Source organism: Balaenoptera acutorostrata, chromosome 7, assembly GCF_949987535.1.
Source record: "Balaenoptera acutorostrata chromosome 7, mBalAcu1.1, whole genome shotgun sequence".
NCBI classification, from domain to species: domain Eukaryota; kingdom Metazoa; phylum Chordata; class Mammalia; order Artiodactyla; family Balaenopteridae; genus Balaenoptera; species Balaenoptera acutorostrata.
In genome coordinates this window covers 675,417-691,108 of record NC_080070.1, presented here as the reverse complement: position 1 = coordinate 691,108, position 15,692 = coordinate 675,417, and the positions used below count along the sequence as shown (strand labels likewise).

The window sequence follows — 15,692 nt, the reverse complement described above, 5'->3', positions numbered from 1 at the left end:
TCTACTCCTGAATCTTACTGAGTCACTGTAATTGTCAATAAGAACACAAAAGAGAGAAAGGAAAGAAAGGAAAGAAAGAAAGAATGAAAGAATGAAAGAAAAGAAAGAAAGAAAGCTCCATACATAGAGGGGGAAAACAAACAATAAAAACTGTCCCTGAGAAACTGGATGTTGCACTTACTAGACAGAGACTTTACGTGAGCTATTTTAAATATGTTCAATACGTTCAAAAAACTAAAGGATACCACGTCTAAAGAAATCATGGAGAGAATGAGAACAACGTGTCATCAAATAGAAAATACCAATAAAGAGGTAAAAATAATATTAAAAAATAATAGAAATTCTTCAGTTAAAAATTATAATAACTGAAATGAAAAGTCCACTAGAAGAGCTCAACAGCAGATCTGAGCAGGCAGAGAAAGAATCAGCAATCTTGAGGATAATCAGTTGAGATTATCCAGTCTGAGGAACAGAAAGAAAAAAGAATGACGGAAAATGAACAGAGCCTATGAGACATCATCAGATACACCAACATACACATAACAGAAGTCTCAGATGGAGGAGAAAGAGAGATGGGCCAGAAAGAATATTTAAAGACATAATGACCCAAACTCCCCAAATTTGATGAAAACTATGAATCAGCACATCCAATAAGCTTAAGAAATCCGAAGTAGGACAAACTCAAAGAGATCCACATGTAGACCCATCAGCATCAAACTGACAAAAGCCAGAGTGAGAATCTTGAAAGCAGCAAGAGAGAAGCAACTCAATCCATACAATGGATCCCCAACAATGTTAACAACTAACTTTTCATCAGAAACTGTGGCGGCCACAGGCAGTGAGATGACACATTCAAAATCCTAAAAGAAAGACTGTCAACCAAGAATTCTATATCCAGCAAAACTATCTTTCAAAAAATGAAGACAAACAAAAACAGAGAATCCATTGTTAGCAAACCTTCCCTAAAGGAAATACCAAAGGAAGTACTTCAGACAAAAACAAAAGGAAACTAGATAATAACTCACATCCAAATGAAGAAATAATGAGCACAAGAAAAGGTAACTATGCGTGTAAACATAAACAACAGAATAAATGTATTTTGTGTATCTAACCTTTTATTTGCTCCTGAGTTAAAAGCAGCTACATAAGGCAATAATTATAAATCTGTGTTGATAGATATATAATGTATAAAAATATAATTTCTGTGACAATAACAGCAAAAAGGAGGGGAGGAGGGACGGAAGCAATACATGAATAAAGTTTTTGTATACTATTGAAATCGAGTTGTATTAATATAAATTAGATGTTATAAATTAAGATATTAATTGTAATCCCCAGGGCAAGCACTAAAAAAATTGTAAAAAATTAATATACTGACAAGGAATTTTAAATGATACACTAGAAGATACCTATTAAACAAAAGAAGACAGTAATGGAGGAATATAAAAACCAAAAAAAAAAGCATAAAACAGAAAAACAAATAGCAAAACAGAAGACATAAATCCTACCTAATCAGTAATTGCATTAATGTAAATGGGTTAAATATTCCAAGTAAAAGTCAAAGATTGGTAGAATAGATTTTGAAAGCATGATCCAAGTATATGCTATGAGAAACACATTTTATTTTCAAAGACACAGATAGTTGAAATTAAAAGGATGAAAAAAGAAATGTCATTACGTAGTAAACAGGGACATCCCTGGTGGTGCAGTGGATGAGACTCTGCACTCCCAGTGCAGGGGGCCTGGATTCAATTCCTGGTGGGGGAACTAGATCCCACATGCGTGCCGCAGTGAAGCGTTCGCATGCCACAACTAGGGAGCCCGCCTGCCGCAACTGAGACCCGGTGCAACCAAATAAATTAATAAGTAAATATTAAAAAAAATAATAACCAAAAAAGAACAGGAGTGTCTATACTAATATTAGATGCAATCAACTTTAAGACAAAAGGTGTTGCTAGAGACAAAGGGTCAATCTACCAAGAAAGTATAATAATTATAAATATGTAGGCACCTAACAACCGAGCTCCAATGTACGAAAAGAAAAACTGTCAGAATCGAAGGGAGAAATAGACAATAAGAGTCAGAGATTTCGGGGCTTCCCTGGTGGCGCAGTGGTTGAGAATCTGCCTGCTAATGCAGGGGACACGGGTTCGAGCCCTGGTCTGGGAAGATCCCACATGCCACGGAGCAGCTGGGCCCATGAGCCACAATTGCTGAGCCTGCGCGTCTGGAGCCTGTGCCCCGCGACGGGAGGGGCCGCGATAGAGAAAGGCCCGCGCACCGCGATGAAGGGCGGTCCCCGCACCGCGATGAAGAGTGGCCCCCGCTTGCCGCAACTGGAGAAAGCCCTCGCACGAACCGAAGACCCAACACAGCCAAAAATAAATAAATAAATAAATAAGAAAATCCTTAAAAAAAAAAAAAAAAGAGTCAGAGATTTCAATACTACACTTTCAATAATGGATAGAGCAAGTAAAGAAAAGACCAGCAAGAAAACAGAGGACTTGGACAACACTGCAAACCAACTAGACCTAACAGACATTATAGAACACACCACACAACACAGCAAAACACATATTCTTTTCAAATGCACATGGAATATTCTTAGAGAGAAACCATATTTTAGGTCATAAAACAAGTATAAAGTTACTGTATATGACCCAGAAATTCCACTCTAGGTATACCCAAAAGAACTAAAAACATATGTTGTCCCAAAAACTTGTACTGAGTACTCATAACAATGTTGTTCATAATGGCCAAAAATGGAACGATTCAAATGTCCACCAACTTATGAATGGATAAACAAAGTATGGTATATCCAGGCAATAGAATATTATTCAGCCTTAAAAAGGAACATAGTACTGATACATGCTGCAGAATGAATGCAACTTGAAAACATGATGCCGAGGAAAAGAAAGCTAGACACAAAAAGTCCACGTTTGTTTGAACTCAGTTATATGAAATGTCCAAAACAGGCAAATCCATTAAGAGGGAAACTAGATCAGTGGTAGCTAGGAGTTGGGGGCGGGGCATGCACGGGAAGAGGGAGTGAGTACTGCGTCACTTTTGAGGTTCCTTTTCTGATACAGGCTAGTGGTGATGAACAACTTCATGAACATACTAAAAACTACCAAACTGTACACTTCCAAAGAGCTCATCTGTGGCATGCCAATTCTACCACAATAAGATACAAAAAGAAGTAACCTGCCTCATGTTTTCTGACACTGCACCAAAAAAAACAAAAACAAAAAACAAACCACAGAAGGGAGAGCTCCACAGAGTTAGAAAAGCTTTAGAAACCCAGCCTCCTTCTAAACGTTCAGGGAAACTAAGTTCACATTTTTAAAAAGAGCAACGAAAAATTGCAGGCATCAAATCCCATAAAAAGTTACCAGGAGGAGACAAAAAAGAAGGAACAGAATAACATCACTGCAGACGATGGGACAGCAGGCCAGAAAGGAGGGACCGTGAGCAGTGACACACGGCTCCTCAGGGACTCGGGATCGGAGGCGGGTCACGGCGAGATTACAGCACACGCTCACCACAAGACCTGGCACTAAGGTAAACAGGCACACCGTAAAAACAAATGGGGTGACAAATGTGCAAACGCAGAGGGCGTAAGCAAAGGCGATCTGTAACTGTTCTCAGCAATAGCAGTTGGAAGAGATGGTCTTCGTATTGTTTCTGAGACTGTTGCCTGTGCAAAGTAGCATAAACTAAGTCAATATTATGGCAACATTCCCTGTCCCCTGGAAAACCACCATTCTCACTGTGGAAGAAAGGAAATTTAAATATAATATTAAAAGTGTTACATAAACTTTGTAGTCCTAATTTGAATTAGAAATATCAGTATGAATTCATGAGGATATATATAAACGCATGTGTGTTTATATGTGTGTGTACACACACACGTACAGGTTGTGTACAATTTTCTGTATCTGTGTTTCATTTTACAATAAAATGATTAAAAAGTGTCTTAAAAGGAAAGAGGCCTTAGTGATGGGATCCTACAGCTAGCTTATGTTGGAGATGAGCCTCAGACGTCCTGGCTCGCGGTCAGGGAATGGCCTGTCCCCGTGTGGCCACGCCTTCCCCGCTGTGCAGGTTTACTGTGGAGTCGGGATGCACCTGTCCAACAAGACACCTACTGCTCACCAGGCGCCAGCGGTGCCGGCGCAGCAGCGAACAACCACAGCCAGGCCCTCGGAGCTCCTCACACACAACATCCAAAAGTAATGGTGTCACAGAGGAGAGCAAAGCCAACACGGACGCTTTACTTGACTGTGATGAGTGACACTGGAATGGAAAGTTCCAGAATAAGAGCCCACTCCAGAAAGAAGCGGAGGGAGTATTGTGGGCAGGCAGGTGGGGTGAGGAGGGAAGGCAGGCGGCCAGGACAGGTGAGGTAGAGAGCTGGTGTCACAGGCAAGGTGGTGGATGCTGATGACATTTATGGGAACGAGCAAAGACTGAGAAAGCGCAGGTTTGGGAAGGCGTGTGAAAGGAATGAACGGTCCCCTTCTGGTGCGTGTTCCTTTCCAGTTGACCGGGTCTGGGGCCGGGCGGAGGCCATGCTGGAGATAAGCTGCAGGAGGCCCCAGCACACAGGTGACTCTCAGGGCCCTCACCGAAAGGAGTGGCTTCTGACACTGGAGGGGTGACACCCCCCAGCACACAGGTGACCCACGGGCCCCCCACTGAAAGGAGCAGCTTCGGACACTGGACAGGTGACAGCTCCCAGCGGCCATGACCTGCATGGTCTGCTTCACGACCCACCTCCAAAAACCGCAATCTTTCCTCTGTCTGGGGTACAGTCAGTGTTCTTCCCTGCCGCCAAAGGAATCCTGCCCTGTGCCGGGTAGTGTGCTGAGCCCTGGGCCCTTAAAAGCCTCACAGAAACTCAAGTGCAGAAACAATGTCCCTTAGTGGTCACTGCGGCTCCTCAAAGCCGGGCTGTGTGAGGCTGCAGCGCTACCCAGGGGAGGGGTCAGCGGGACCCGGCCCTGGCCTCACTGCCCCCTTACCACACGGCACCTCAACCCACAAACTGCTGCCTGCCCGCCACGTGGGCCTGTTTAAAACCGAGCTTTGAAGCTCATGTTGGTTATTTGGGAAGCGGGTGGTTTAACAGGCATTCCTTTCACAGAAACGGCCTGGGATACGGAGAAGTTAGAAGCACCCCGGGTGCAGGGTGGGCAAGGGGACTGCGAGAACGGAGGACCCTTCACCACCTCTGTCTCCCCTCCACTTGCCGTCCACCCTTGCTGGTCCCTGGGCCATGTTTCCAGCAGGAGTGAACGTCCAGCTGGACGTCACGTAACCCTGTGAAGGGCAAGTGTCACTTCGTGACCAGGCCCCATCCTCACGTGCTCCCCTCCACCCCACAGCGCGAGCCAACCTGAAGCTCGGGCTGGTGGCCTCGGCTGGACCCCAGCAAGAAGGGGTGACACCAGTTTCCAAGGGCACAGGGCAGGTGTTCCAACAGCAGCCGACGGGTGAGTGAGTGCATGTCACTGGAACCGAGGTAGCTGCCGCGTGGGAGCCAAGTCTCGGCCCAAGTGACCACCTCTGCAGCCCACGCTGGTTTCCCACGTTCCGTTCCGTATCATTAGGGGATTTCTTTTCATTCCCTTTTACAGAAATGCGACATTGCGTTAGATTGCTAATTTTTGCTTTTTTTGTTTTTTGCTTTTGACATACAGCTCAATACGTCAGGGGACTCTTGCCAGGAAATGAATCCATAGGTGTTTCTATGACAGCAAATCACGTGCCAACGAGTGACATTTATATGCTGAATTTTAATGGCTTGTCAGAAGAAGGGAAATGTATTTTTTAAAAATTTAATACATGAGAGGAAACGTACACAAGCCTCTTAGAGAGCCTCATCCACCAGAGGGCAGACAGCAGAAGCAAGAAAAACTACAATTCTGCAGCCTGTGGGACAAAAACCACATTCACAGAAAGACAGACAAGATGAAAAGGCAGAGGGCTATGTACCAGATGAAGGAACAAGATAAAACCCCAGAAAAACAACTAAATGAAGTGGAGATAGGCAACCTTCCAGAAAAAGAATTCAGAATAATGACAGTGAAGATGATCCAGGACCTCGGAAAAAGAATGGAGGCAAAGATCGAGAAGATGCAAGAAATGTTTAACAAAGACCTAGAAGAATTAAAGAACAAACAAACAGAGATGAACAATACAATAACTGAAATGAAAACTACACTAGAAGGAATCAATAGCAGAATAACTGAGGCAGAAGAACGGATAAGTGACCTGGAAGACAGAATGGTGGAACTCACTGCTGCAGAACAGAATAAAGAAAAAAGAATGAAAAGAAATGAAGACAGCCTAAGAGACCTCTGGGACAACATTAAACACAATAACATTCGCATTATAGGGGTCCCAGAAGGAGAAGAGAGAGAGAAAGGACCAGAGAAAATATTTGAAGAGATTATAGTCGAAAACTTCCCTAATATGGGAAAGGAAATAGCCACCCAAGTCCAGGAAGCACAGAGAGTCCCATACAGGATAAACCAAGGAAAAACACTCCGAGACACATAGTAATCAAACTGGCAAAAATTAAAGACAAAGAAAAATTATTGAAAGCAGCAAGGGAAAAATGACAAATAACATAAAAGGGAACTCCCGTAAGGTTAACAGCTGATTTCTCAGCAGAAACTCTACAAGCCAGAAAGGAGCGGCATGATATACTTAAAGTGATGAAAGGGAAGAACCTACAACCAAGATTACTCTACCCAGCTTGGATCTCATTCAGATTCGATGGAGAAGTCAAAAGCTTTACAGACAAGCAAAAGCTAAGAGAATTCAGCACAACCAAACCAGCTCTACAACAAATGCTAAAGGAACTTCTCTAAGTGGGAAACACAAGAGAAGAAAAGGACCTACAAAAACAAACCCAGAACAATTAAGAAAATGGTCATAGGAACATACATATCGATAATTACCTTAAACGTGAATGGATTAAATGCTCCAACCAAAAGACACAGGCTTGCTGAATGGATACAAAAACAAGACCCATATATATGCTGTCTACAAGAGACCCACTTCAGACCTAGGGACACATACAGACTGAAAGTGAGGGGATGGAAAAAGATATTCCATGCAAATGGAAGCCAAAAGAAAGCTGGAGTAGCAATACTCATATCAGATAAAATAGACTTTAAAATAAAGAATGTTACAAAAGACAAGGAAGGACACTACATAATGATCAAGGGATCAATCCAAGAAGAAGATATAACAATTATAAATATATATGCACCCAACATAGGAGCACCTCAATACATAAGGCAACTGCTAACAGCTCTAAAAGAGGAAATCGACAGTAACACAATAATAGTGGGGGACTTTAACACCTCACTTACACCAATGGACAGATCATCCAAAATAAAAATAAATAAGGAAACACAAGCTTTAAATGACACAGTAGACCAGACAGATTTAATTGATATTTATAAGACATTCCATCCAAACACAGCAGATTAACACTTTCTTCTCAAGTGCACATGGAACATTCTCCAGGATAGATCACATCTTGGGTCACAAATCAAGCCTCAGTAAATTTAAGAAAATTGAAATCATATCAAGCATCTTTTCTGACCACAACGCTATGAGATTAGAAATCAATTACAGGGGAAAAAACGTAAAAAACACAAACACATGGAGGCTAAAGGATACGTTACTAAATAACCAAGAGATCACTGAAGAAATCAAAGAGGAAATCAAAAAATACCTAGAGACAAATGACAATGAAAACACGATGATCCAAAACCTATGGGATGCAGCAAAAGCAGTTCTAAGAGGGAAGTTTATAGTTATACAAGCCTACCTCAAGAAACAAGAAAAATCACAAATAAACAATCTAACCTTACACCTAAAGGAACCAGAGAAAGAAGAACAAACAAAACCCAAAGTTAGCAGAAGGAAATAAATCATAAAGATCAGAGCAGAAATAAATGAAATAGAAACAAAGAAAACAATAGCAAAGACCAATAAAACTAAAATCTGGTTCTTTGAGAAGATAAACAAAATTGATAGAGCATTAGCCAGACTCATCAAGAAAAAGAGGGAGAGGACTCAAATCAATAAAATTAGAAATGAAAAAGAAGTTACAACAGACACCGCAGAAATACAAAAAGCATCCTAAGAGACTACTGCAAGCAACTCTATGCCAACAAAATGGACAACCTGGAAGAAATGGACAAATTCTTAGAAAGGTATAACCTTCCAAGACTGAACCAGGAAGAAATAGAAAATATGAACAGAGCAATCACAAGTAATGAAATTGAAACTGTGATTCAAAATCTTCCAACAAACAAAAGTCCAGGACCAGATGGCTTCATAGGTGAATTCTATCAAACATTCAGAGAAGAGCTAACACCCATCCTTCTCAAACTCTTCCAAAAACTTGCAGAGGAAGGAACACTCCCAAACTCATTCTATGAGGTCACCATCACCCTGATACCAAAACCAGACAAAGATACTACAAAAAAAGAAAATTACAGACCAATATCACTGATGAATATAGATGCAAAAATCCTCAACAAAATACTAGCAAACAGAATCCAACAACACATTAAAAGGATCATACACCATGATCAAGTGGGATTTATCCCAGGGATGCAAGGATTCTTCAATATATGCAAATCAATCAATGTGATACACCATATTAACAAATTGAAGAATAAAAACCATATGATCATCTCAATAGATGCAAAAAAAGCTTTTGACAAAACTCAACACCCATTTATGATAAAAACTCTCCAGAAGGTGGGCATAGAGGGAACCTACCTCAACATAATAAAGGCCATATACGACAAACCCACAGCAAACATCATTCTCAAAGGTGAAAAACTGAAAGCATTTCCTCTAAGATCAGGAACAAGACAAGGATGTCCACTCTCACCCACTATTATTCAACATAGTTTTGGAAGTCTTAGCCATGGCAATCAGAGAAGAAAAAGAAATAAAAGGAATACAAATTGCAAAAGAAGAAGTAAAACTGTCACTGTTTGCAGATGACATGATATTATACACAGAGAATCCCAAAGATGCCACCAGGATACTACTAGAGCTAATCAATGAATGTGGTAAAGTTGCAGGATACAAAATTAATGCACAGAAATCTCTTGCATTCCTATACACTAATGATGAAAAGTCTGAAAGAGAAATTAAGGAAACACTCCCATTTACCACTGCAACAAAAAGAATAAAATACCTAGGAATAAACCTACATAGGGAGACAAAAGACCTGTATGCAGAAAACGTTAACACACTGATGAAAGAAATTAAAGATGATACCAGATGGAGAGATATACCATGTTCTTGGATTGGAAGAATCAATATTGTGAAAATGACTATACTACCCAAAGCAATCTACAGATTCAATGCAATCCCTATCAAATTACCACTGGCATTTTTTTACAGAACTAGAACAAAAAATCTTAAAGTCTGTATGGAGACACAAAAGACCCCAAAGAGCGAAAGCAGTCTTGAGGGAAAAAAACGGAACTGGAGGAATCAGACTCCCTGACTTCAGACTATACTACAAAGCTATAGTCATCAAGACAATATGGTACTGGCACAAAAAGAGAAACATAGATCAAAAGAACAAGATAGAAAGCCCAGAGATAAACCCACGCACCTACAGTCAACTAATCTATGACAAAGGAGGCAAGGATACACAATGGAGAAAAGACAGTGCCTTCAATAAGTGGTGTTGGGAAAACTGGACAGCTACATGTAAAAGAATGAAATTAGAACACTCCCTAACACCATACACAAAAATAAACTCAAAATGGATTTGAGACCTAAATGTAAGACCGGACACTATAAAACTCTTAGAGGAAAACATAGGAAGAACACTCCTTGACATAAATCACAGCAAGATATTTTTTGATCCACCTCCTAGAGTAATGGGAATAAAAACAAAAATAAACAAATGGGACCTAATGAAACTTCAAAGCTTTTGCACAGCAAAGGAAACCATAAACAAGACGAAAAGACAATCCTCAGAATGGGAGAAAGTATTTGCAAACGAATCAACGGACAAAGGATTAATCTCCAAAATATATAAACAGCTCATGCAGCTCAATATTAAAGAAACAAACAACCCAATCCAAAAATGGGCAGAAGACCTATATAGACATTTCTCCAAAGAAGACATACAGATGGCCAAGAAGCACATGAAAAGCTGCTCAACATCACTAATTATTAGAGAAATGCAAATCAAAACTACAGTGAGGTATCACCTCACACCAGTTAGAATGGGCATCATCAGAAAATCTACAAACAACAAATGCTAGAGAGAGTGTGGAGAAAAGGGAACCCTCTTGCACTATTAGTGGGAATGTAAATTGATACAGCCACTACGGAGAACAGTATGGAGGTTCCTTAAAAAACTAAAAATAGAATTACCATATGACCCAGCAATCCCACTACTGGGCATATACCCTGAGAAAACCATAACTCAAAAAGACACATGCACCCCAATGTTCATTGCAGCACTATTTACAATAGCCAGGTGGTGGAAGCAACCTAAATGCCCATCGACAGACGAATGGATAAAGAAGTTGTGGTACATATATACAATGGAATACTACTCAGCCATAAAAAGGAACGAAATTGAGTCATTTGTTGAGACGTGGATGGATCTAGAGACTGTCATACAGAGTGAAGCAAGTCAGAAAGAGAAAAACAAATATCATATATTAACGCATGTACGTGGAACTAGAAAAATGGTACAGATGAACCAGTTTGCAGGGCAAAAGTTGAGACACAGATGTAGAGAACAAACGTATGGACACCACAGAGGGAAAGCCGCAGGGGGGGTGGGGATGGTGGTGTGATGAACTTGGAGATTGGGATTGACATGTATACACTGTGTATAAAATTGATGACTAATAAGAACCTGCTGTATAAAAAAATTAATAAAATTAAAAAATTTTAAAAAAACAACTAATACTAAACTTTCTTTGGGTTATTTGTATGGAAATATGTTAATATAAATGTTTCAGACATTACATGAAATTCCTAAAAATCTTAAAAAAAAAAAAATTTAATACACGAGAGAACAATGTGTCCACCCATGAAACACTGCTGCCTGCAGGAGACAAGGATAGTGAATAAAAGTGAACATATTCTGCTCCTTGACGTATGTATTTACGTTGAAGAAGCAAGTTGCACAGTTAAACCCCATTTTCCCTTCCTTCTCCAAGAGGAAGGCCCTGCAAGCTGCCGTCTGTCACTGAAACCAGACGCTCGTCTCTGAGGAGTGGCCATGAGGAGGCCGAGCAATAGCAATAGGAACACGCGGCCGACTCTGCTGTGGACGCGGCCGCCGAGGCCACGAGACGGCAGCGAGGTTGGATCCTGTGATTTTCCACACGAGAGGATGAAAACATGAGTCCCAGGTGTCAGACTCTCCAGCTGGATGATGATTTTCCCCAAGATCCATCATTACGCCCCATAACATCTGCAGACCTGACCTCCAGAAACTGACCCTCACACCCAAGGACGATGGGCAGTTTGGAGGGGAGTCTACCTGTAAGGCCTGGGGCCGCCACCTCCAGCCTGCTGGCCACGGGGGGAGAGGCAGAGAAGGAGTCCCGCCATCAGCCGCCCGGGGAGGGGGGAGGGCAGCACGGAGAGCTGCAGCATTAGCTGGCGGAGGGGCCCAGGGAGAAACACAGAATCATGTCCAGAAAGTACTAGAACAAGCAGTTTAGGAGAGCCCAAATGTCCCCATGATGCTTCTTTTCAACCTAGCCTATAAAACCTTATTTCACCCCTACACCTCCAGGCTCACTAGGGCAAGTCCTCCACTCCGCTAAGACAGAAGGAAATGCAACGTGCCACCAGGTACAAACTAATAGAGCGCAACGCCATGGGCCTGTCCCGTCACTCAGACGTGCCCTCTAGTGGCCCAGCAGCAAAGAGCCACCAGCAGCAGAAGCCAAAACACCATCCCCAACCAGGACCCCAGGCCCAAAAGAACTCCTCCAGCTCGTGTGCGAGGCGCCACAGGGCTCGCGAGACACCGAGTGCAACCAGCTCAGGACTGGCCGGGGGAATTAGCTTAAAAACAGGGTGTTCCCGGGAGGGACCAGGGAGCTGGGCTCAGGAAGGACAGGACTGCGGCGCCAGGCCCCGGCTGTCCTTCCCGCCTGTCCCCTCGCCTCGTGATCACAGAGCCTCCAGACCGGCTCCCACAGGGCACAGCCGTGCTCGCCGGTCAGTGAGCCGACCTGTGTCATCATCGTCATCGTCACCAGCGTTCTAAGGAAAGAACTAGAACATATCCTCATCCCTTGGAAAATGGCTGGTTTTCCGGCATTTGAACTGATGCACAGAGCTAACCAACTTAGCAGAAACTTTGCAATCATTCCACTGGAAAAAAAATAGGTGGGTATGATCTGTGTGATAGCTCCATAAATTGGAAACAGAGTATCAAATAAATAATATTTAACACTTGGAAATACTTACGTTTATAAAAGGGTTTAAAATATTTTACTTGATGTCGGCATTTGACCTTCACAACAACCCTGTTTGATCATCCACATTTACCAGACGAAGAAACGGCCCCTCAGAGAGGTTTAGTAACTCCCCTCCCCTCCATACCCGCTGCCAGGAGACAGGCAGGCAGTTAATCAAAAAACTAAACGTGCTCTCACCAAACGACCCAGCAATCACACTCCTTGATATTTACCCAAAGGAGCTGAAAACTCATGTCCACACAACCCTGCACACAGACGTTTACAGCAGCTTATTCATAATTGCCAACACTTGGAAGCAACAAAGATGTCTTTCAGTAGGTCAACTGATAAATAAACTGGTCCACTCAGACAATGGAATATTATTCGGCGCTAAAAAGAAACAAGCTTTTCAAGCCATGAAAAGTCACAGAAGAAACTTCAAAGCATATTATTAAGTGAAAGAAGCCAATCTGTAAAGGTTACATACTGTATGATCCCAACTATATGACATTCTGGAAAAGGCAGTTAAAAGATGAGTGGCTGCCAAGGATTGGCGGGAGGGGAGGGATGAACAGGTGGGGCACAGAAGCTTTTTAGGGCAGTGAAACTACTCTGTGTAATCCCAGAATGGTAGATGCATGACATTACACGTTGGTCAAAACCCGCAGAATGTACAAAACAAAAAGTTAACCCTGATGTAAACTATGGATGTTAGTTGATAATAATGCATCAGTACTGACCCATCAGTTGCAGTCAATGTACCACCCCAAAACCAGATGTTGATAATCGAGAAAACCTTCTGAAGCAGGGGAGTATTATATGCAAACTCTCTACTTGTTCTGCTCAACCTTTCTGTAAATCTAAAACTGCTCAAAACAATGAAATCTATTAATTTAAAAACTTATTTTCCTCTCTGTTTCGCCTCCTCCATGAAGTGCTCTCCGTATGTCTCGAACTCCCTTCGAAATGATCTCACAGTCTGACCCCGTGAGACTGAACCGCGATACACACTGGATCCCCAGCTTCACGGCCTTTTGTCACAGTGCTGGGAACAGGCGCTGGGACACTGAACCCTCAAAACTGCTCCGCCAGGAGAAGCACCCCTCCCTCTCCTGAGGAACCTGGAATGCCCCCCGGGTGGTGGCCTTGCTGCCCTGCTGACCCTCCACCTCTCTGTGCATCTCAACCCACATCTGGACGGCAGTCCCAGCAGGCCCAGAGAGTGAGGCATGGCCACAGAGCGAGTGCAAAGCACGTGGAAGAATTGCATGATGTTGCCAATTTGTAGCAACAGAAACACATGCGGGGATGGATCTTCAGGATGCGAGGTCAAGGTGGAATGAACAGAAATTGGACCAGGCAGAGTTTATTGATATGGGCCCCTAAGCACAGATTCTCCAGTCAACGGCTCCAGCAGTCTCCACCGCTGGTTGACATAAATAGGGACACAAGGTCCCTACTGAAGTGAAGCAGAAACACCAAAACTCCCTTTTTACGTGACAGAGGCATATGCCCAAAGGCTTAGAGAGATCAGCACAATCGACCTGCCAATGACCCCAGGAGGGTCCAGAGGGCACGATGAATGAGTTCATGGGTCCCAGCATCCTCGAAGGGCTCACGGTGATGGCCGCATGTGTCAGGAATACACTGGGAGCTGCTTCCAGTCACCTGGGAGCCCTGAGTGCACCAGGATGATGGGGCCTTGGGGAGGCAGGGGCCAAGTGGGGGCACTTAAGGGCCAAAGAGAAGGGGGTGTGGTCACCACAGAGCACTGATCAGAGGAAAGTGGCCCATGAGGCCTGGGGCAGTGGTTAGTCGCTGGCAGTGTTCCCAGAGCTGGACGAGATGGGCCTTCCAGCAGCGTCCAGGGACCTGCACCAGCAGGAAAGTTCTACATCCACTGAATCGCCAAAACAGTCACAGCCCCTCCACCAGTTTCCTCACTTGGAAACTCCATGTCACAGACCAGAGCCCCTTGAAGGATGGGTGGGAACAGGCCCCCTGGAGGAAAGATTCTGCTACACGAGCCAGACGCTCATCCTGTTCATCTCCCCCAGCCCCCAAAAGGGACCTGCAGCCTTCTACCCGGGCAACTGTGCACTGAGGAAAAGGACGTCAGCAGATGCTTCAGTGACCGCTGGACACTGGCTCTCAACTGACAGTAACACCGGAAGACCCAAAACATCACCAAGGCCCGCCAGGCACAGAGGGGCTTACGGGGCAGGTGAGCAAACCCGTCCTGTGGTTACTCCCCGGCTCTGGAATGCACACACTCAGCAGCTGCCAGAATCCCCACCCTGTTCCCTGACCTGCGGAGTGAGGGTATCACGTGGGAAAAGCACTCGAAGTACCTCCACTTAGGACCACCACACGCCACAGTTTCCACTTAACGACATCATAGGCCAAAAGCAACATCCCATCCCCGGAGCGTCTGCAGAGGTTTGTGCCGCCACCAAGGAGGGTGAGGAATCCCACGCCCGTCTGCGGACGGCGGCGTGTCCTGGAGGACGGCGGTGGGTTCCACGAAGGGACCCGCATGGGCCGACCGCTGCCGCCGCCACGCGTCTTCTCTGCCGGAGCGAGCGGCACAGCCCACAGCACCTGCTCCCCCGCCCGCGGCAGCGGCCATCAGAGGAAGCCCGCTCTCAGGGGCCGGGCCAGCCACACCGCCATGTGTCAGCGCTGCAGCCCTCGTCGCCGTCCGGGGCTCTGGGGCCCTGATCGCCTTTCCTCTCACGGGACTCGTGCAGGGGACACCGGGACACTGGGGACACTGTGGGCAGGAGGCAGCCACGGTCCCACGTGCCCGGGTGAGACGCCTGCGCTTGGAGGGTCCACAGCACACCCGATGCCGCAGGAGCCCGGGAAGGCCGCGGCGGGTGAATCACAGGGCAGGCCCTCAGGGTGCATCCTCTGCAGAAAACGCCTCTCCCTGAGGACGCTGCCCCTGGCCTGCTCCGGGCCTCATTCAAGGCTGCACGCTTGACGGTGGGCCACCGAGCAGCCAGGCGGCTGGGCTGGGACACTAGGAAGGGGCTCCGGCGGCGCGGCCGTTCTGTAGCGACACACACGGCCACCCCTCCACCCTCACTGGCCGGCAGCGCCGGCCACGGCTGCCGGGACCACCTCGAACCCAGGAGGGCCCCAGGCCGCCTGCCCCCCGCCCATCACACGCTGGCTGGCTCGGCCCTTTCCTAA

The 15,692-nt window shown here is 44.8% G+C and overlaps 1 protein-coding gene across 1 annotated transcript in view; it reads right to left on the bottom strand.

The window, feature by feature from the left end:
• The window catches only part of PTPRN2 (protein tyrosine phosphatase receptor type N2), a 710,720-nt gene that overhangs the window by 517,913 nt on the left and 177,115 nt on the right, over positions 1 to 15,692 (bottom strand). The gene's annotated exons all lie outside the window — the stretch shown is intronic.